Raw genomic sequence first — 22151 nt, 5'->3', positions numbered from 1 at the left:
TTTAAGGGGACCTGAACTCAGAACTTCATCTCAGCTTCAAAAGATAAGCAATAGCATAATAACCTTTAAACAAAAAGCATCCTGTAATAAATAAATTCTACTTCCCGCTTTCATGGAAGCAGACATATTGTTAACATCCTGTGTTTACAAATGAGTTTATCTGCTGTCGCAGCTGAGGGATCAAGTTACAACTTGGTGATTAGACACAGATGAGGGAGAATTAAGGGGCCCATACACCTAACGATTTTTACTGTGATCGAATCTGCTGTGAAATCGTTGTGCAAACGCTGACAGAACGATCGATTTCCGTCCAAAATCAATCGTTCCCGTCGATCCGTCCATGCGGAAGATTTTGCTCGATCGCCGGCGCGTCGGGAGTGCGTTGATAGCGGCGTTCGAATGCCCAATGACCGACGTAAGCGACAATACATTACCTGTTCCACCGGAGCAACTCCCCCTGTCTCCGCTGTCTTCTTCTCCGCGCTGGTCTCCGGTCCGGCTGGCTTGGTTTCACTGAACTTCCTGCGCCCTCTACTGTTTAAACTTCCCCCGGCAGGAAATTCAGTGAAGCCAGCCAGACCCGGAGACCAGTGCGGAAAAGAAGACAGCGTAGACCGGGGGGAGTCGCGTCAGCCTTGGCAGGTAATGTATGCGGGGGGGGGGGGGGGGGTTCGACAGCTTCACAGATTGTGATAGGTTTCATGCTGAAATCGATTCACAATCTGTTTGTAGTAAAGGCAGCCATACGATCCCTCTCTGATCAGATTCAATCAGAGAGGGATCTATCTGTTGGTCGATCTGATGGCAAATCGACCAGTGTTTGGCTACCTTTAGGCAGACTAAACTCTCTAAATACATACAGAGTACATCTCTCTCTGTTTTCCTTCTGTCCTGTACAAGAGTTCAGGTCCACTTTAATTGATAAGGTGTAAAAATATCATCTAGGAGAAAGCTTAGAAGAAAAAGCAAGTGAATAAAATATGTCAGCCCTATATAAATACAAAATAAACGTAAAAAAAATCTCAGGCTAGCCACGTGGAGAGCTATACTGTACTCATGCCTCCCAACTTTTTGAGATGAGAAAGAGGGACACTTAAGCCACACCCCTGATCACGCCTCCGCCACACCCCTCGTCACGCATACCATAAAGATTTCATAGGAAAAATGTGTTGTTTTATAATTCAAACCACACTGCTCCTTTCTATCCTGGTTCATTTTCCTTCATATTAACATTATAAAATTAAAAATATATTAATTTCAAGAGACTCTGAAGTCTCCAAAAAATGAGATTTTTACTTTAAAAACCTCATTAACATTATTGCCCCTCTTAAATCGCCACATTACCGCAGCTAAAAACACCCTAAATCACCCCTAACTCACCCGGCAAAATCCATGACTTTCTTGGTCGTGGATTTTGCTGCCGCCTCTATGCGCGTCAATCAGCGCTGATCGCCGCCTCTCCCCGCCCCTCTCAGTGAAGGAAGACTGAGAGGGGCGGGGGAGGGGCCGGGGAGAGGCGGAGATCCGCGATGATTGACGCACATAGAGACAAAGCTGCAGCCAAATGCTCTGCCTCTATGCGGAAGGAGCCCGCAATGTATCCCAGAGAGTTTGGGGTGATTTAGGGTGTTTTCAGCCGCGGGGATGCAGCGTTTTAAGAGGGGCAATAATGTTAATGAGGTTTTTAAAGGGAACCAGAGAGGATCAATTATACATACCTGGGACTTCCTCCAGCCCCATACGCACGGATCGCTCCCACGCCGCCGTCCTCCGCTGCCTGGATCCGCCGATACCGGGTCCCATCATTACCGCCAGTCGGCCGGTGGACGCGGCCAATTCTCCACATCACAGGGTGCTCTCCCCATAGAGATACGCATGTGGCTGCCTACTGCGCAGCCGCATGCGTACGGGTATGGAGGGAGCCCCTGTGATGCGGACAATTGGCCGCGTCTGCCGGAAGTGACGGGCCCGGTACTGGCGGATCCAGGAAGCGGAGGATGGCGGCGTGGGAGCGATCCAGGCTTATGTGGCTGGAAGAAGCCCCAGGTATGTATAAAATATTTTTCTATTTTAGCTGGCCATTCATCTCTGGTTCCCTTTAAAGCATAAAACCTCATTTTTTTGGAGACTTCAGAGTCTCTTTAATGGATGAAAATATAGTTTAGAGTCAATAAAACACATTTTTTAGTAGAGAAATATACAAAGTCCTGAAAGCGGGACAAATTAGGAGGAAAGAGGGACAGAGGGACAGGGCTCCCAAAGAGGGACTGTCCCTGCAAAAGAGGGACAGTTGAGAGCTACGCTGTACTATTCCAGTGAGGCTGCATTTCTAAAGGCCCTTAGTAAGGAGAGAGTAAAGTTCAGTGTTAATAATTCATCTGTCAGATTCCTACTCTCTGAGCCACATTCGTTCCCTCACTTGCAGCCTCTGCACTCCCTCCCAGCTCCTGGCTAAACGCTTATTATGTCTAGTGCGGTCTCCCAGGGCTGGTATTAAAGGCAGACACAGATTCCCGCTTACCTGCTATTAATTTCTAAGTAGTAAGTACTGTCAAACTGTTGACAATGAGCCGGGTAAAGCCAAATCCATTACTCATGCGAGGGGGTGACCCATTTGCTGCCCTTCCTATACCACCTATATTTACCTTGTCATCTGTGTCTTGGTAATAAGTATATCCCGATACCTCCAACTTTCCATGTTTCCTTTTCGTTGCAGCCTAAGAAAATAAAACAGGCCGTAGTGGGAGTTATGCGGCGTTAGCGTGGGGGTGCGTGCAGCAGCTGCGGAATAGGAAATGTGTACAGTGTTATAGTGAGAAAGGGGCATTAATGAGGAGGGATAGCAGAATGCCAAGTTGTGTTTGGCACGCAGCGGATGTAAGAAAACTTCAGATTTCCCTGGCCAGTGCATGTCTACATGTCTACCTGCATGCTTCATTTACATTTATTCAAGGAAAATATTTGGTTGTAGTTGTATATAGAGATGTGAAGCCAGGTAACGGGTGTAGCTAGAAATTGTTATTGTTATTATTTAGATTTACATAGCGCCTTAGTCTTCACTTCAGCAACAAACAAAGGCGCCCACGCCCCACACAGCTTATAGAGAAGGTTTATCTGTTTGCACTGACCTGAGGAAGCATGCAGAGACCCACGAAATGCGTTGTCAACAGTATAACCATTCTTTGAACATTAAAGACTCCCTTCTGCCAAATTTCTTGTGTGAGTCATCATAGGAGGTAGGATCAAGGCCTGCTCTAGACTTTTTGCCGCCTGAGGCAAACTTGTGAGGATGCCGCCTCCCAATTCCCCCCCCCACCCCCACCGCTAGTATAATTGCTCCCAGGTAGACTGGAGAGGGTAGCAGCCAGGAAGGGGTGCAGCGGGCACATCCGCTTTCCCCCGCCAGCTAATTGCGCCATTGCCAGCGGGCACACACATCAGGCAGCGGGAGGGGGAGAAATTACTCACCTCTTTCTTCCACGTTCCAACGCTCGTCACTTCCTGCTGTCGCGCAAGTAGGCAGCATTGCAGGAAGTGACGAGCGTTGGTACGACCTGCTGCCCCCCATCCTGGCTGATACTCCCTCCAGCTCGGCGGTTCCCCCACCCACTCATGCCCCCCCCCCCCCATCCCCCACAAATGCCACCTGAGGAACCTGCCTCACCTCTGCCTCATGGGTGGCCCGGGGCTGGGTAGGATACCTCTTTATAGAAATGTTTTCCTTCATATATTTACCTAACGCCATATCATATATATTGGGCGCTCCCCCAACATCCCAATTCCTGTTGATTGTCATGGGTAATTTTTGAATGTCTGCAATCAGCAACTGCTTGGGATGCAGTTCAGTCCTGGATTACAGTTCCTCCTTAAAGGACAACTGTAATGAGGGGGATATGGAGGCTGCCAAATTTATTTCCTTTTAAGCATTACTAGTTTAGTTTGGCTCTCGTTTTTGAGTAAAAATTGACATCAGTATAGTCTGAATCATCACAAACCTGAAATTGTATTAGTGGATCGTATGAGCAGTCCGATCCAGCCTACCATCATCCAGCTCTTTGCTCTGTGGGCGGTGACAACAGCGTGGCTTCAACATGGTGAGCTACTCTAGGCTCATGCCTGGTATGCCTGCTAAATCCGACCATGGGTGTGAATGTGGAGTGGGGCATCGAAGTTTTGCAGTGGAACCCAATAATTCGTAGTTACACCCCTCGCTTATATTTAACAGCCAGCAACACGAAGATGCTTGAAAAGGATAACCTATGAAAAGTAAAATGTGAAAAATGCCACCAAGGTGAACCAAAGTTTTAAAGCAAGTCTGAAGTTAAAAGAAAAAAGAAAAAACCCCAACATACTCACCTAAGGAGAGGGGAGGCTCTGGGTCCTATAGAGCCTTCCCATTCTCCTCACGGTGTCCTCGTTCACCCGCAGGCTCCTCTGTTTGAATCTCTTCCACAGGAGACCTCGGGAGTCTTCGGAAGGACTCAGCCTCCCAAAGACCAGGCTCTGTACTGCAAACACACAAGTGCACGAGAGAGGGTGCTCGCCATGCGCAGTACAGAGCGGCCTGTCTTCGGAAGCCTAAGTACTTCCAAAGACTCCCGAAGACAGGCCAACCCGGAAGAGAGCAGTTCTACGACCCACGGTCCCCCACACCCCTGTGGGGGACCGTGAGGAGGCCGGGAAGGCTTTATAGAGCCTTCCCTCTCCTTAGGTGAGTATCTATTTTTGTTTTTGTTTTTTCATTTCAGACACCCTTTAAGTGTTGTACTTTGTCTTGTGTCCTGCCATGTGATAGGTGAGTCCTTTGCTGGGAAACTTATTCACAGATCAGTGTGAGAACCGGCACAAAGGATAAAAATAACATCCAGACATGGCGCTTAGCTTGGCGGTCCCTCTGCTCTCAGCAATGAGAGTCTGGTCAGGATCAGAACTCAGCTCTTACTGTGAAGTCTGACGGTCATCAATCATGTTGTGTGATGGATGTGCCTGCGGCAGAACAGACCTGTGTACACTAATGGTGAGCTCAGCCAGAGGGAGACTCACTGCTCTCACACCGGCACCTGAGATAATCTTATAGGGTCATTTTCTAGCTGTGCCTCCAGGTGTCACAAGCGAGTCGGAAGGACTGCAAACACACAGTGGACTGCAGCGCACATGGAAATGCATTAGTGTGATAAGGTCCCGTATTCTTGACGTGGGCATTGCTAAGATCCCAGGTTAACACCACAACAATTTATACCACAATCCCACAGACTTCCTTAGCTATATAACTCACTGCCAAGGACTGCCCATTTGAACGTAAAGGGCAAAACAGCCCATTATTGCAAAATATTAAAGCATAACACACAATAATACAAACAGATCAACAATGAACTTAAGTACCAAAAGACCCGAGGGAGGGGTCACCAAGACTATAGGAGCGCAACTAATAACTGGCCCCCAGATGCAAACATTGACTTGTAGTCGAAACATGATAACTGAAGGACCACCACAGAAGGCAGATCCTCCACTATAACTGAAGGATTGCCACCGAGGCTGGTTCCTCCCCTATAACTCAAGGACCACCACCAAGGGTGGGTCCTTCCCTTTAACTGAAGGACCACCACCAAGGGCGAGTCCTCTCCTATAACTGAAGGACCTCCACCAAGGGCTGGTCCTCCTCTTTAACTCAAGGACCACCAATGTGGGCGGGTCCTTCCCTATAACTCAAGGACCACCAGCAAGGGAGAGTCCTCCCCATAACTAAAGGACTGCCACCAAGGACGGATCCATCCCTATAACTGAAGGACTGCCACCAAGGGTTGGCCCTCCTGGGCCCTCCCCTGTAACTGAAGGACTGCCACCAAGGGTTGGGTCCTCCCCTATAACTCAAGGACTGCCACCAAGGGTGGGTCCTCCCCTATAACTCAAAGACTGCCACCAAGGGTGGGTCCTCCCCTATAACTGAAGGACTGCTACCAAGGGTGGGTCCTCCCCTATAATTGAAAGACCACCACCAAGGGTGGGTCCTTCCCTATAACTGAAGGACTGCCACCAAGGGTTGGGTCCTCCCCTATAACTCAAGGACTGCCACCAAGGGTGGGTCCTCCCCTATAACTCAAGGACTGCCACCAAGGGTGGGTCCTCCCCTATAACTGAAGGACTGCTACCAAGGGTGGGTCCTCCCCTATAATTGAAAGACCACCACCAAGGGTGGGTCCTTCCCTATAACTGAAAGACCACCACCAACGGTGGGTCCTCCCCTATAACTGAAAGACCACCACCAAGGGTGGGTCCTCCCCTATAACTCAAGGACTGCCACTAAGGGTGGGTCCTCCCCTATAACTCAAGGACTGCCACCAAGGGCGGGTCCACTCCTCTCCTATAACTGAAGGATCACCACCAAGGGCGGGTCCTCCCCTATAACTGAAGGACCTCCACCAAGGGAGGGTCGGCATCATGTGGAAAAAAGCAGAAAATTGTACGGTGGCAGTCCTTGAGTTATAGGGGGGGGGCCCTATAACTCAAGGACTGCCACTGTACAGTTTTCTGCTTTTTTCCACATGATGCCCACATTCCAAATTTATTTCCCCACAGTAGTAGTTTCATGCATGAAAAAATTACATTGCAGAGTGCTGTAAACCTTGAAATTGCATGGAAAAATGCTAGGTCAAGTGTGACCCCTACCTGTGTGTATCAGAAGTCCATGATGGTCAAATTTACGTGTTTATCTGAGTACATTTTGGGTCACTTCAGGTGTCCTTTAACCCATACCCCCCAACACTTGGCAACCCTCTGGGCCACGTAATTATGCTTTATAGCCCATTGCTAGACCATGTGTGTCACTGCATGCCCCACCCCCTTCGATATCCAGTCATTTCTTTAACTCTTCCCCCCCCCCCATGCACAGGCGTACAAGGCTGGTTGGCATGGGGCTATTTGGAGCAGCCAGCTCACCCTGCTGCCGCACAAATTTGGGGGAGGGGTGTTAAATGGGTGTTAGTGGCTGGATAGTGTAATGGTTAAGGGCTCTGCCTCTGACACAGGAGACCAGGGTTTGAATCTTGGCTCTGTCTGCTCAGTAAGCCAGCACCTATTCAGTAGGAGACCTTAGGCAAGTCTCCCTAACACTGCTACTGCCTATAGAGCGCGTCCTAGTGGCTGCAGCTCTGGCGCTTTTGAGTCCGCCAGGAGAAAAGCGCGATATAAATGTTCTGTGTTTGTCTGTGTTTGTTAAATACTATTCGCCCTCTGAGTCATCACAACTTGGAAGGAGAAGTAATTTGGGGTCCAGCAATTGCAGGATCGCTAAATTACCCATGCGTGGTAGCATTACTAATATAAGCACGCCAAGCTACACAGCGCGAAGCAGGCACCAAAAGCTCTGCTTTGCATGCACAGCGGATGGAAATAAACTCTTGAAAGGGTTAACAGTCGCTGCCTTTAATTTAGGGAGACGGCAGCCATCGTGGGGGTGACATTCTTGTTTTTATGATGGAGATGACCACTGCTTTTTAAAAGTAAAATAATATTTGTTCCCTTCTGGGAGTCTCGCCTCAATATAAGGTCGGCCTTTCTTATCCCTCAATAAGCCTGGAAATTCTGATACTGTACCAGCTAGGCAAATATCTTAAACAAGCTTCTAAAACATTTTCCAAATATCAAAGGCCCATTCAGCTCTCTCTGCCGTTCGTATTTGCCGACCGTTTACTACACCTGAATACGCCCCGCGCCTGTGTGGCCGTCCGCACTGAGACGGTCTGTGCAGCGTTACCAGGGAAGGAGCCAAACAGTGCTCCTCCGACATATTTATTTGAAGCCCGGCCAGAAATATGAGTTACGATCCGCTCTTTTCACGGCGGGTAATTAAGTGCATGTATGTATTCCGCATTCACGCTCTCAAAGAGCGATATCTCATTCACACAAACCCTCTGACAAGTCGCCAGGCAATTAAAATGCCTTTTTTTCGCTTCTGCTAAAGATATTTGCAGGTGCAAAGTGAAAGATCGGAAGCAGACGCAATGAGCTCATGCCTCGAGAAATCCAGTGTAGGCTGATAGAACCACTTCATTATTCCCAAACCTTTGCCGCATGGTATCTGCGATGACATTAACGCTGTCTAGCCGATTAATAAATATTTTGCAGACTAAACGTGATCTATATGTGGAAATTCATTGCTAAGCTATGGTGATATATGGTATTTACCGTAGTTAAAATTGGCTGACTACAGGTAATGATGTACTAAAAGGGTTCTAAATCCCAAGTCCAGGAAACTTTTTCACTATGCAAATTTATTAGTAATGGATTTTATATTTTATTCCAAGGACCAGGATTAAAAAAATAAAGAGTCTGTAATGTAAGGCTCTCTGTTAAAATGAACCCGAGGTGAGAGTGATATGGAGGCTTCCATATTTATTCCCACCACTGCACCTGCGCAGTACTGCCCGGAGGACGTCTGATGACGTCAGCGCGCTCGCATGGGGCGCATGTTGGAGCGCAGAAGAGCCCGACCTGGAAGCAGGCCTGGCCAGGTCGGGTGCGCCACCGGAGAAGACCGGGAGCCTGCGGAGCGGCGCCGAGGGCACGTCCTGCCTGCCACGGGCTGGAGGAAGCCCCAGGTAAGTGGATTTGTATTTTTATTTTTTACAGAGCGACCGTGGACCTTCCCTTTAAGCAATACCAGTTGCCTGGCAGTCCTGCTGATCCTCTGCCTCTAAAACTTTTAGCCATAGACCCTGAACAAGCATGCAGCAGATCAGCTGTTTCTGAAATTAACCACTTAAAGGGAACCTTAACTGTGGGGGAAAAAACAATTCACTTACCTGGGGCTTTCCCAAGCCTCCTGCAGCCATCCTGTGCCCGCGCTGGTCCTTCGGTGCCCTACGGTCTCCCTCCGCGGCTAAGTTTCATTTTCGGCCGACTGCCAGTCGTCCTCCGGCAAAGCGTCCTCTTCTTCCGCATTCCCCATCGTAAAGAGCCGTAAAGCGTGTCCGCATGACACGTCTTGCGTCATGCGGACGCGATTTACGGCTCTTTACAACGGGGAATGCGGAAGAAGAAGACGCTTTACCGGAGGACGACTGGCAGTCGGCCGAAAACGAAACTTAGCCGCGGAGGGAGACCGGAAAGCACAGAAGGACCGGCGCGGGCACAGGGCGGCTGCAGGAGGCTTGGGAAAGCCTCAGGTAAGTGAATTTTTTTTTTCCCCACAGTTAAGGTTCCCTTTAACGACCACGGTAGACCTTGGTGTTAAGTGGTTTTACATGGAAACAGCCGCTCGAACTTTCCATGTCAGTTCACGGAGCGTGTTTCCGTGAACAACCTGCGAGCTGCCGATCGCGGCTCGCAGGCGAAATGTAAACACCCGTAAAGAAATCCCCGCTGTTTACATCATACGGCGCTTCTGCGCAGCAGCGCCGTAAAGGAGATCGGCGATCCCCGGCCTCTGATTGGCCGGGGATCGCCGCATTCTGATAGGCTGAAGCCTATTAGAGGCGGCGCAGGATGAATCTCCATCCTGCGCCGCCCAGGGGGAAGAGGAGAGGGAGGGAAGGGGGCGGAAAATCGCTGTGGAGGGGGCTTTGAGGAGCCCCCCCGCTGATCGAAAATAGCCGGCGGCGATCAGACCCCCCCAGCAGGACATCCCCCTAGTGGGGAAAAAAGGAGAGAAGTCTGGTCGCCCTGGCTGTTTGCTGATCTGTGCTGTGGGCTGGAGAGCCCACGCTGCACAGATCAGCGCAAACAAGCCTGGTCCTTAAGTGGTTAATTGTTAGATCTGGCAAGATTAGCTGCATGCTTGTTTCTGGTGTTATACAAACACTACTGCAGCCAAATTGATTAGCAGGGCTGTCAGGCAACTGGTATTGCTTAAAAGTAAATAAATATGGCAGCCTCCATATCACTCCCACCTCGGGTTTGCTTTAATGCTTCTAGGATTGGCAGGTGTTTATTCAGAGGCAATAACTCACTGAGGTGCAACGAGGTTCAAAACAAACTGTCAGGGCCATGGTCATGACATCACACTGTGGGAGGGGTTTCAACACAATATCAGCCACCCAGACTTCCCTGATGATCTATTCAAGAAAAGGTAAAGATTTCTTGTGGGAAAGGCGGTATCAGCTACTGATTGGGATAAAGTTCAATCCTTGGTTAAAGTTCCTCTTTAACCTCCTTGCCGGTCTAATTCCCGCCGGCAAGGAAGCAGCGCAGAACTTTTTTTGTATTTTTTTTTTTCTCAAATCATGTAGCGAGCCCCCGGCGCGGCGAATCGGCGGGTGGCGGCGGCGATCGTGTACCACACGCAGCTAGCAAAGTGCTAGCTGCTTGTAGGGAAAAAAAATTATGCAAATCGGCCCAGCGGGGCCTGAGAAATCCTCCTGCGCAGGTTACCCCGAGCTGAGCTCGGGATAACCTGCAAGGAGGTTAAAGGGAGTTTGAGGTAAAAATAAAAAGAGATACTCACCTAAAGAGAGAGGGAAGGCTCTGGGTCCTATAGAGCAGAGTTCCCCAACCATGTCCTCAAGGCCCACCAACAGTACACGTTTTGCAGGAAACCACACACAACCACAGGTGGGGTAATTAGTGATCCTCCACAATCCCAGGGTTCCCCCATTAGCAGTCTTCGACCAATTAGTCAAAGACTGCTCTCTTCCTCGTTGGGTGGGCTTTGGTAGTCTTCAGAAGCTCTCGGGTTTCCAAAGATGGGCGCATACCTTACAACTTTTTGAGATAAGAAAGCGGGACACTTAAGCCACGCCCCTGCCACACCCCTGATCACGCCCCCATCACACCTCTAGTCACAGATACCATAAAGATTTCATAAGAAAAATACGCTGTTTTATAATTCAAACCACACTGGTCTTTTCTATCCTGGTTCATTTTCCTTCAAATTAACATTTTAAAATTAGTAATACATCAATTTAAAGGATGGGAATAAAATTTAGAGTCAATCAAACACATTTTTAGTAGAGAAATATATATATTTACATAGAAAGAGGGACAAAGTCCTGAAAGAGGGACAAATGAGGAGGAAAGAGGGAAGAGGGACAGGGCTCTCAAAGAGTGACGGTCCCTCCAAAAGAGGGACAGTTGGGAGCTATGCGGGCCCTCTATACTGTGTATGGGTGAGCGCCCTCTTTCGCGCACTTGTGCATGCGCAGTATATTGCCGCCTGTCTTCGGAAGCCCGAGTGCTTCTGAAGACTCCTGAAGTCTCCCGTGGCTGGAGATTTGAATGGTAAAGCCTGCGGAGGATCAAGGGAACAGACAGGAGAACGGGGAGGCTCTATAGGACCCAGAGCCTTCCCTCTCCTTAGGTGACTGTTTTTTGTTTTGTTTTGGTTTTATTTGCACTACCGATTCACTTTAAAGAACACTAATTTTTAAAACTATTTGAAGCCTGATTCTCTACTGCCATGATCTAAGTATGACACTCTGAGCCTCCATGGTGCAGGGAGACAATGCCAATCTGTGGCATCATCATAGTATTGTTATTGTTCTGGTGCCCCCGGGCCTCACGTCCCCACAGGAGGCGGATCAACAATATCGCGGATTTGACAAAGACATTTTTCTCACACATCGTAGCATGCCGGAATAGTTCAACAGACTCCACTTTGTTCTCCTCCGAGTGTATAAAAATTATATTTACACAAACAATGTGCGGAGCGCGTAGGCTTCAAACTATTGTGCTTCTCTTTAGTGTGGTTTCACGCAGTTCCTGCAGGCCCAGGGGGGCGATGAACCATTACACAGCACATAAGACACCGCCGTTCAATGGCACTTACCGGGATAAGCACTGCGCCGCGGCTCTATCGATAGCAGTAACATTACATGGTTGAGAATTGTGGGAAGAGTCTTCTGCAGCCTCTAGGTTTTTATTGTCTCTCCTGGGGGCTTAATATTGATTGCTATTTATAGCCTGCTTGTTAAAGTGACCCTCAAGTAAACTGGATCAATAAAAGCTACACAGATGATGACAAAGAACGTAAACAGAGGTTATCTATGGTGAAAACAGTGGGACAAGACAATGCCCACTTGCCCAGGAGAGTAATCTGCATATCTGTGTGTATTGCTCAGTGTCAGAAAGAAGTCGCTTGCCTTTCACTTGGCTAACCTCCGAACTGGTCTTGAAAATCCGCTTTCATGACTTTTTTTTATTAGGTATCAAAAACTGCCCCACCAATATTAGGTAGCCAGAGGCGCCCCAATATATGGTAGCCAGAGGTGTCCCCCCCCCCCCAGTATGAGATAACCAGAGGTCACCCCTCAGTATTAGGTAGCCCCCAATATACGATAATCAAAGGTGCCCCCCGTGTATTAGATAACCAGAGGTAGGCTCTCAGTATTGGGTAGCCAGAGGTGCCCCCAGTATCAGGTAGTCAGCAGTACCCCTCAAGTATTAGGTAGCCAGAGGCACACACCAGAATTAGATAACCACCGGTAGCCCCCCTTCTTATTAGATAGCCAGAGGTACCCCTTGGTAGGTAGCCCGCATATATGGTAGTCAGAGGTGCCCCCCAGTATTATGTAGCTGGAGGTGTCCCCCAGTGCTAGGTAGCTGGAGGTGTCCCCTAGTATTAGGCAGCCAGAGGTGCCCCCCCAGTATAAGATAGCCAGAAGCACCCCTGTTATTAGGTAGCAAGAGGTAGCCTTCTCCCTCATTATTCGGTAGCCAGAGTTGCAGCCCTCCAGATATCCAGATGTCCTCTGGCATTGTTGAGGTAGTTATTAGTCATCCATGTGCCTGATCACTACTGACCAACCCTGTTCTAGAAGTAACTACCCCCTCCCCCTTTCTCCACAGAACAGAAGAGGACTATTTGGCTGTCAGTTGAGTATTGCATCAAGTTCAATCAGAAAGTATGGTACTTGCATAATGCTAACACTAACCTGGACCCTTATATACCCCAGTTAATGCAGAGGATGGCAAAAAAAAAAGACCTTCAAATACTTGGACCAATTAGCCCTAAATGGGAAAAAATGTCCTTACTGACTCCAGATGGCAATCAGATAACGTCTCTGGATCACCACTGCCAGTAATTACCTAGTAACTATAGCCATGGATGTCGTTCAATGCAAGGAAAGGATCGAAGCCCCCTTTAAACGAAGATATAGAATTTCCATAACTTCTTCCTGTGGCAATATATTCCACATTGTAACCACTCTCACCATAAAGAACACCACTCTGAATAGCTGGCAAAATCATTTTTCCTCCACCATGTCCCCTAGTCCTCTGCACAAGCCTAGGGAAAAAAAGCCACTCTGCCAAGCTTTTATATGGCCCTCTGATGAATTTCTAGATGTTACTTAGACGTCTTTTCTGCAAACTAAATAAGTCCAGTTTATCTAACCTTTCCTGGTAAGTGAGACCTTCCATTCCTCTGATCAATTTTGTGACTCATTTCTGCACCTGCTCCAAAACTGCACTGTCCCCCCTGTAATGCGGTGCCCAGAACTGAATTCCATATTTCATTTGCAGCCTTACTAGAGAGCTAAATAGGAGCAGTATTATGCTAGCATCCTGAGTTTTTATTTCCCTTTTAATGCATCCAAAAATGTTATTTGCTTTAGCTGAAGCTGCTTGGCATTGAATACTATTATGTAATTTGTTGTCAACTAGTACTTCTAAGTCCCTCTCCAAGTTTGATGCCCCCATCTTTATTCTATTTATATATAACTATGGTGCTAGACCATTGGTACGACCAATATGCATGAATTTACATTTTTCACAGTTGAATTTACTATGCATTTTACATGCCCATTTAGCCATCCTATCCAGATCTGTCAGCAATATGTCACCATCTTCCTGTGGGTTGATAATTCTGCATACATTTGTATCAGCTTCAAAAATGACAACATTACTTACCACTTCATCTGCTAGGTCAGTATTAATAAAAAAAGGGAAAAGTACTGGACCTAGTACTGACCCCTGTGGGGCCCTACTGCCAAAAGTGACCCATTTTGAATATGATCCATTTACCACACCTCTTTGCTGTTTTTCCATTAGCCTTATCCATGAACACGGATTCAGCGAAGGCTTAGCGAATTGAAGCTGTAATTGGATTACTTTTGATCGCCGCTAAATACATTACCAAGCCTGGATCCAGCAATCGGCGCAGCCTCCACAGACAGCTCCCCTCTTCTCTGTGGGGAGGATCGCACATGACGTCATGTGCAGACCCGATCCTCCCCATAGAGAGGACCGAAGATGTGCAGTGAGGCTGTGCCGATCGCTGGATCCAGGGGGGGGGGGGGGGGGGGGTAATGTATTTAGCGGCGATCGGGGGGGGGGGGATCAAAAGTAATCTGAGGATCCTCTCCACCACTACTAGCTAGCCTAGTGCGCTATTACAGCTATCCGATCGCTTAAAATTATACTGGGGGACTCCTGGGGACAGCCGGCGGTATGCCCGACACAGTGTCGGGCATACCGCTAAGGAGGTTAAATTCTTACCGAGCCTTCAGCTCCATCTTCTAACCTTCTAATCTTCCTGTAGCTCCAAGCAGCTTTCTAGCGTCCGTGCATGGCTTCCTGCGTGTCACGTGACCCGATGCAGGTCATGAGACATGCCGGGAGCTGGACAACTGAAAGCCACTAGGAGCTACAGGAAGGTTAGAAGACGCCGCTGGAGGCACAGTAAGTGCTGTAATGCTGGGTGTGGGTTTTTTAGGCGGCAAGCACATGTATGCGGTTTCAGGCAATCCCCACCGGAGCCGGATACAGGGGACTTTGCTGTAGATGGAACGTAAATAATATTGTAGTAAAATGAAGGTCAACCCTAAGGCCTTATTATTTTGAAAATCTTATTTTATTGCTGCAGATCAGGAGTTATTGTTGCTAGAGAGATGTGTAACATTCTTGGAACCCCCAAAGGACGCCAAACATTTTATTATCTAACGTGATCGTGTGTGGCCCGAAGAACAGAAGTCAGAGAACAGAAGAAAGTAACTTGTTTTTCTCTAAAAGCTGCGATCCTCTCCAGACAGAAACTGGGGGAACGGATCGCAGGCGACTCTGCGAAATGGAAGTGTGAATTCGAACACGTGAGGCAGGAAAATTCCGTCGGAGTGATATTTTCCGGAATGTTCGAGGCGCTGGCTCCGCTATAAAGGCCGCCTTTTCTAATAACACATGCAAAGTATTAGCAGTTGTACTCTATAGAGGAGAAACAATGGCTAGGAAGAACGCATTCCTCGCTGCTGGCCAGGCTCCCTGGCAGACGAGATTCCAGGGCTGAAGCTGGAAGAGACGTAACAGCCTTTTATGGTTTGGCAGCGGCTGAGCCGGAGCTGTTGTGCTGGGAGAGACAGCTTTAGGAAAGTGGAGAAAATGTGCCTGGAACTCTCGCCTGTTATAAGCTGGATTGGCGTGCCTAATTCTGCATTTAAAGGGGAAGTATTTTAAAGCAAGGCCTAGCTGATGCAACTGGTTGACGAGTGGTTCGGTTTTTGCTTTTTAACTGACGCTAGTTAACCACCTTCAATGGAGGCATAACTAAGAAGCTATGGGCCCCAGGGGTGGCACTGAATCCGGAAATGTGTGGTCGATCAACTAGAACACATTTCTCCATGTCTCAGCCCATCCTAAACACTGGCCTGGATATTGTCCTCGAGGACTGAAGTTGGAAAGCCCTGCTTTAGATAGTCTCTTATATTATATAGAAGTTGTAAGATTGTACAATCAAGATTTTATCATAAGTGGGTACCCTTAGGATAGTGTTAGCAGGGGCGCCGCCAGCATACAGGTGAGCCACAGGGCCTCACACTACGGGGGGCCTCGCTCTGCAGCTGGCGGCGGGCGTGCAGGTGGTGCGGCAGGAGGGTGTGCATAGCAGAGGGGGGAACGGGCAGAGAGAAGTTTCCACTCACCTGCCTCGATCCTGCACGCAGCATCTATCTTCATCCTGTCCTGGGGTCTGTCGCTATGGTAACAGCTCCCACTGTGATGACGTAACCGCATGTCATCACAGGGGGAGCTCTTACAAATGCGACGCGGGCCAGGACAGGATGAAGATAGAAGCAGTCTGCAGGATCGAGGAAGCCAGGTGAGTGGAAATTTCTCTCTGCCCGCTTCCCCCTCCGCTACGCCCACCCTCCTGCCTATCTAACCTATACTGGGGGCATCTACCTATGTAATCTATACTGGGGACATCTACCTATGTAATCTATACTGGGGACATCTACCTATGTAATCTATACTGGGGACATCTACCTATCTAATCTATACTGGGGACATCTACCTATCTTATCTATACTGGGGGCATCTACCTATCTAATCTATACTGGGAGCATATACTTATCTAACCTATACTGGGGGCATCTACCAATCTAATCTATACTGGGGGCATCTACCTCCTTCACGTCCGCCTAACTACCTGTGACCTAGATCCTGGCCCAACACAGTTCATGTTGAACTGCCCAGACCTGTTCGTACCGGTATTCCTCAAAATTGTTAACTGTTCCTTACAATCAGGGATATTTCCTGCTTTACTGAAGGAAGCAATCATCAGGCCTCTCCTCAAAAAACCCTCCCTGGACCCAGATGCAATGACCAGCTACAGACCTGTCTCTAACCTCCCCTTTCTGGGCAAGCTAATTGAAAAAGCTGTATACCTCCAGCTAGAAGCCAGAATCCTACAAAATAACAGTTATGACCCATTCCAGTCTGGCTTCAGGAAACACCACAGCACTGAAACTGCCCTCATCCAAATATGCAACCACCTGCTCATGGCAAGAGACAGAGGAGAGTGCTCGATCCTCATACTGCTAGACCTTTCTGCAGCCTTTGACACAGTTGACCATGACATCTTGATAAACAGGCTACAGGAATACTGCGGCATTGATGGCATAGTACTTCAGTGGTTCCAATCCTTCTTGAGTGGCAGAACCCACAAAGTGTCTATGGGGCCCTTCCTGTCCACCCCTGTAACACTTAAGTATGGGGTGCCCCAGGGCTCAATCCTCTCTCCCCTGCTTTTCACGATTTACATGCTACCATTGGGAAAACTAATCCAAAAACATGGCCTGACATACCACTGCTATGCAGACGACACCCAACTATATCTTTCCTTCAAGCCTGGTGTGACAGACCCAACTCTAACTATAAACGCCTGCTTACGTGAACTACAGCAATGGATGAATGACAACTGGCTGAAACTAAATGCAGACAAAACTGAAGTCCTTCTGATTGGAGGGCAGAGCATGATAACAAAACAACTTAACTTGCAGTCTTCACCACTGGGAATAGGAGGCACGGATCTACGCAGCTCTGATCATGTGCGTAGCCTGGGAGTTCTAATTGATGGGGATTTAAACTTCAGAACTCAAATCTCTGCGGTGGTGAAATCATCCTATTTTCACCTGAAGAACATTGCAAAAATCAAGCACCTCATACCCCCAGAAGATCTGCCAACCTTAGTCCACGCCTTCATCACATCCCGACTGGACTACTGCAATGCTCTCTACACTGGCCTTCCAAAAAAGGTCTTGTACCGCCTACAGCTGATACAGAATACTGCTGCCAGACTGCTAACCAACCAACCCCGTCACTGCCACATAATGCCAGTCCTGCATTCCCTTCACTGGCTACCTATAGAATGGAGGGTCCTATTCAAGATCGGCCTACTGACATTTAAATCCCTGAATAATCTAGGCCCTGGATACTTGAAAGATATGTTACAGCTGCGTAGCAATCCCCGCATTCTCAGATCCACAGGTTCTAATAATCTAGTCATACCCAGAGTCCACTTGGAAACTTTTGGTCCCAGAGCCTTCTGTCATGCTGCCCCTATGTTTTGGAACTCCTTACCTCAACAGATCAGGACAGCCCCATCCCTGGATGTGTTTAAATCCAGACTGAAAACCCACCTGTTCAGTCTGGCATTTGCAGAAATATAACTTTTGTTGTGTGAATACTTCATCCTACTAACTACTGAATCTGAGAGAGCCTAAGCGCTTTGAGTCCTATGGGAGAAAAGCGCTATAGAAATGTTATTGTATTGTATTATTGTATATATACTGGGGGCATCTACCTATATAATCTATACTGGAGGCATCTACCTATGTAATCTATAATGGGGGCATATACCTATCTAACCTATACTGGTGGCATCTACCTATCTAATCTATACTGGGGGCAGCTACCTATCTAGCCTATATACTGGGGGCATCTACCTATCTAATCTATACTGGGGGCATATACCTATCTAACTTATACTGGTAGCATCTACCTATCTAATCTATACTGAGGGCATATACCTATCTAATCTATACTGTGGGCATCAACCTATCTAATCTAGACTGGGGCATCTACCTAGCTAACCTATACTGAGGGGTACCTACCTATTTAACCTATACTGCGTGCACATACCTATCAAACCTATACTGTGGGCACTTACCTATCTAGCCTATTCTGCTATCTATTCTCTACTGGGGGCACCTACCTATCTAACCTATACTGAGGGCATCTACCTATCTAACCTATACTGGGGCCAACTATACTAGCTAACCTATACTGGGGGAACCTACCTATCTAATCTATACTGGGGGCAACTATGCTGGCTACCTATATTGGAGGCACCAGGGGCAAATCCAGGATTTTCAAGGGGAGGATTCCTGATAGGTCTCTTTTGGCAAGCCGCACACTACCGCGCATGCGTTTGCCCACAAAATCCACATGATGCACAGCATTTCTCCACAAAATACACACAATGCGCAGTGTTTCCCTACAAAATACACATGATGCAGTAGCGTTTCGCCAAAATATATATAATGTGGCAGTGATTAAGTAGCCAGATAACCCCCCTTTATTATGGATAACGAAATTACCCCACCCCTCTTTAGTATAGGTGACCAGATGACCCCCATTTATCACACAGGTAGCCAGATGAGGCCCCCCCCAGTTAGGATAAGTAACCATATGATCCCCATTTATAGTATATAGCCAGATAACTCCCCGTTCAGTACATTCCCCCTTGTATTTCGCCAGATCCCCCTTGTATATATGGCCAGTGTATATAGTCAGATCCCCTGTATATATAGCCAGAGATCCCCCCCCTGTATATACCCATATACCCACTGTATGCAGCCAGATGCCTCCCCCTGCATATAGCCAGTGTATATAGCCAGATCCCCCTGCATATAGCCAGTGTATATAGCCAGTTCCCCCTGCATACAGCCAGTGTATATATATAATCGTAATGTGGGCAGCAGCCATCAGAAAATAATCGTAATGTGGGCAGCAGCCAGCAGTCATCAGAAAATAATCGTAAAGTGGGCAGCAGTCACCAGAAAATCACAATGTGGGCAGCAGGCACCAGAAAATCGCAATGTGTGGGCAGCAGTGACCAGAAAATCGTAATGTGGGCAGCAGACACCTGAAAATCGCAATGTGGGCAGCAGACACCTGAAAATCGCAATGTGGGCAGCAGTCATCAGAAAATCGCAATGTGGGCAGCAGTGACCAGAAAATCGTAATGTGGGCAGCAGACACCTGAAGATCGCAATGTGGGCAGCAGACACCTGAAAATCGCAATGTGGGCAGCAGTCACCTGAAAATCGTAATGTGGGCAGCAGACACCTGAAAATCGCAATGTGGGCAGCAGTGACCAGAAAATCGTAATGTGGGCAGCAGTGACCAGAAAATCGTAATGTGGGCAGCAGTCACATGAAAATCGTAATGTGGGCAGCAGACACCTGAAAATCGCAATGTGGGCAGCAGAGACCAGAAAATCGTAATGTGGGCAGCAGACACCTGAAAATCGCAATGTGGGCAGCAGTGACCAGAAAATCGTAATATGGGCAGCAGACACCTGAAAGTCGTAATATGGGCAGCAGACACCTGAAAATTGCAATGTGGGCAGCAGTCACCAGAAAATCGCAATGTGGGCAGCAGAGACCAGAAAATCGTAATGTGGGCAGCAGACACCTGAAAATCGCAATGTGGGCAGCAGTGACCAGAAAATCGTAATATGGGCAGCAGACACCTGAAAGTCGTAATATGGGCAGCAGACACCTGAAAATTGCAATGTGGGCAGCAGTCACCAGAAAATCGTAATGTGGGCAGCAGACACCTGAAAATCGCAATGTGGGCAGCAGACACCTGAAAATCATAATGTGGGCAGCAGACAACTAAAAATCGCAATGTGGGCAGCAGTGACCAGAAAATCGTAATGTGGGCAGCAGACACCTGAAAATCGTAATGTGGGCAGCAGACACCTGAAAATCGTAATGTGGGCAGCAGACACCTGAAAATCGCAATGTGGGCAGCAGAGACCAGAAAATCGTAATGTGGGCAGCAGACACCTGAAAATCGCAATGTGGGCAGCAGTGACCAGAAAATCGTAATATGGGCAGCAGACACCTGAAAGTCGTAATATGGGCAGCAGACACCAGAAAATCGCAATGTGGGCAGCAGTGACCAGAAAATCGTAATGTGGGCAGCAGACACCTGAAAATCGTAATGTGGGCAGCAGACACCTGAAAATCGCAATGTGGGCAGCAGAGACCAGAAAATCGTAATGTGGGCAGCAGACACCTGAAAATCGCAATGTGGGCAGCAGACACCTGAAAATCGCAATGTGGGCAGCAGTGACCAGAAAATCGTAATATGGGCAGCAGACACCTGAAAGTCGTAATATGGGCAGCAGACACCTGAAAATCGCAATGTGGGCAGCAGTGACCAGAAAATCGTAATGTGGGCAGCAGACACCTGAAAATCGTAATGTGGGCAGCAGACACCTGAAAATCGTAATGTGGGCAGCAGACACCTGAAAATCGTAATGTGGGCAGCAGACACCTGAAAATCATAATGTGGGCAGCAGGCACCAGAAAATCGCAATGTGGGCAGCAGTCACCAGAAAATCGTAATGTGGGCAGCAGACACCTGAAAATCGCAATGTGGGCAGCAGAGACCAGAAAATCGTAATGTGGGCAGCAGACACCTGAAAATCGCAATGTGGGCAGCAGTGACCAGAAAATCGTAATATGGGCAGCAGACACCTGAAAGTCGTAATATGGGCAGCAGACACCTGAAAATCGCAATGTGGGCAGCAGTGACCAGAAAATCGTAATGTGGGCAGCAGACACCTGAAAATCGCAATGTGGGCAGCAGTGACCAGAAAATCGTAATATGGGCAGCAGACACCTGAAAGTTGTAATATGGGCAGCAGACACCTGAAAATCGCAATGTGGGCAGCAGAGACCAGAAAATCGTAATGTGGGCAGCAGACACCTGAAAATCGTAATGTGGGCAGCAGACACCTGAAAATCGTAATGTGGGCAGCAGACACCAGAAAATCGTAATGTGGGCAGCAGACGCCAGAAAATCGTAATGTGGGCAGCAGTGACCAGAAAATCGTAATGTGGGCAGCAGACACCAGAAAATCGCAATGTGGGCAGCAGTGACCAGAAAATCGTAATATGGGCAGCAGACACCTGAAAGTCGTAATATGGGCAGCAGACACCTGAAAATCGTAATGTGGGCAGCAGACACCTGAAAATCGTAATGTGGGCAGCAGAAACTAGAAAAAAAATGCACCTGTGAACAAAAAACAAATCACTTACCTGACAGAAGTCTTCTCCTCTCCCGGCATCTGGCTCGCAGCTCCCCGATGATCCTCCTGCAGTAGTGATGGGTCGTGAACGACAAGAGCCGGATCTCGGTTTTCAAAGAGCCGATGCCTCAGCCACCCCACACAGCTCTGATTTGCTGTGTAATAAAGGGCGCTGAGGCATGCTGGGAGATGTAGTCCTCCTCTTGCAGCTTGTACGAGTGTATGGGGCGGAGCAGAGCAGTAGCAGGAGGGATTGCACCAGTCAGTGAAGCAGTCTGGAGTTGTCATGGAGACAGGGGCGGGGCTTTTACTCCGATTCTGAGTGGTGTCTAATGATATTTAATGAAGAGCCGATTGAGAGCCGTAAGAGACGGCTCTTTAATGGGAGCCGATTCAGAAAAGCCGATTCTCCGAGAAGAGCCGGAATTCCCATCACTATCCTGCAGCACATCTCCCGCGCTGACAGGCAGAGTGCAGGGCTACGGCAAGATGGCTCCCGAAGCCCTGTACTGGAGACGCAGTCTCCAGAGCAGGGCTTCGGCAGCCATCTTGCCGTAGCCCTGATCTGCCTCCGGGAGACTGCGGGGCTGCGGGGAAGAAGCAGCATATCTGGCTGGGGGGT

At 48.3% G+C, this 22151-nt stretch overlaps 1 long non-coding RNA gene across 1 annotated transcript in view; it reads right to left on the bottom strand.

Moving 5' to 3' along the window:
• LOC137519584 (uncharacterized) overlaps positions 1-21728 on the bottom strand; it is a 67652-nt gene extending 45924 nt beyond the window's left edge. Inside the window, exon 1 of the long non-coding RNA XR_011021019.1 lies at positions 21540-21728. This is a non-coding gene — a long non-coding RNA (uncharacterized lncRNA). The remainder of the gene's footprint in view (positions 1-21539) is intronic.
• Positions 21729-22151: the final 423 nt, after the last annotated feature.

Source organism: Hyperolius riggenbachi, chromosome 5 (genome assembly GCF_040937935.1).
Source record: "Hyperolius riggenbachi isolate aHypRig1 chromosome 5, aHypRig1.pri, whole genome shotgun sequence".
Classification (NCBI taxonomy): Eukaryota; Metazoa; Chordata; class Amphibia; order Anura; family Hyperoliidae; genus Hyperolius; species Hyperolius riggenbachi.
Note: the sequence above shows the minus strand (reverse complement) of the source record. Positions and strands in the feature narration are given on the sequence as shown.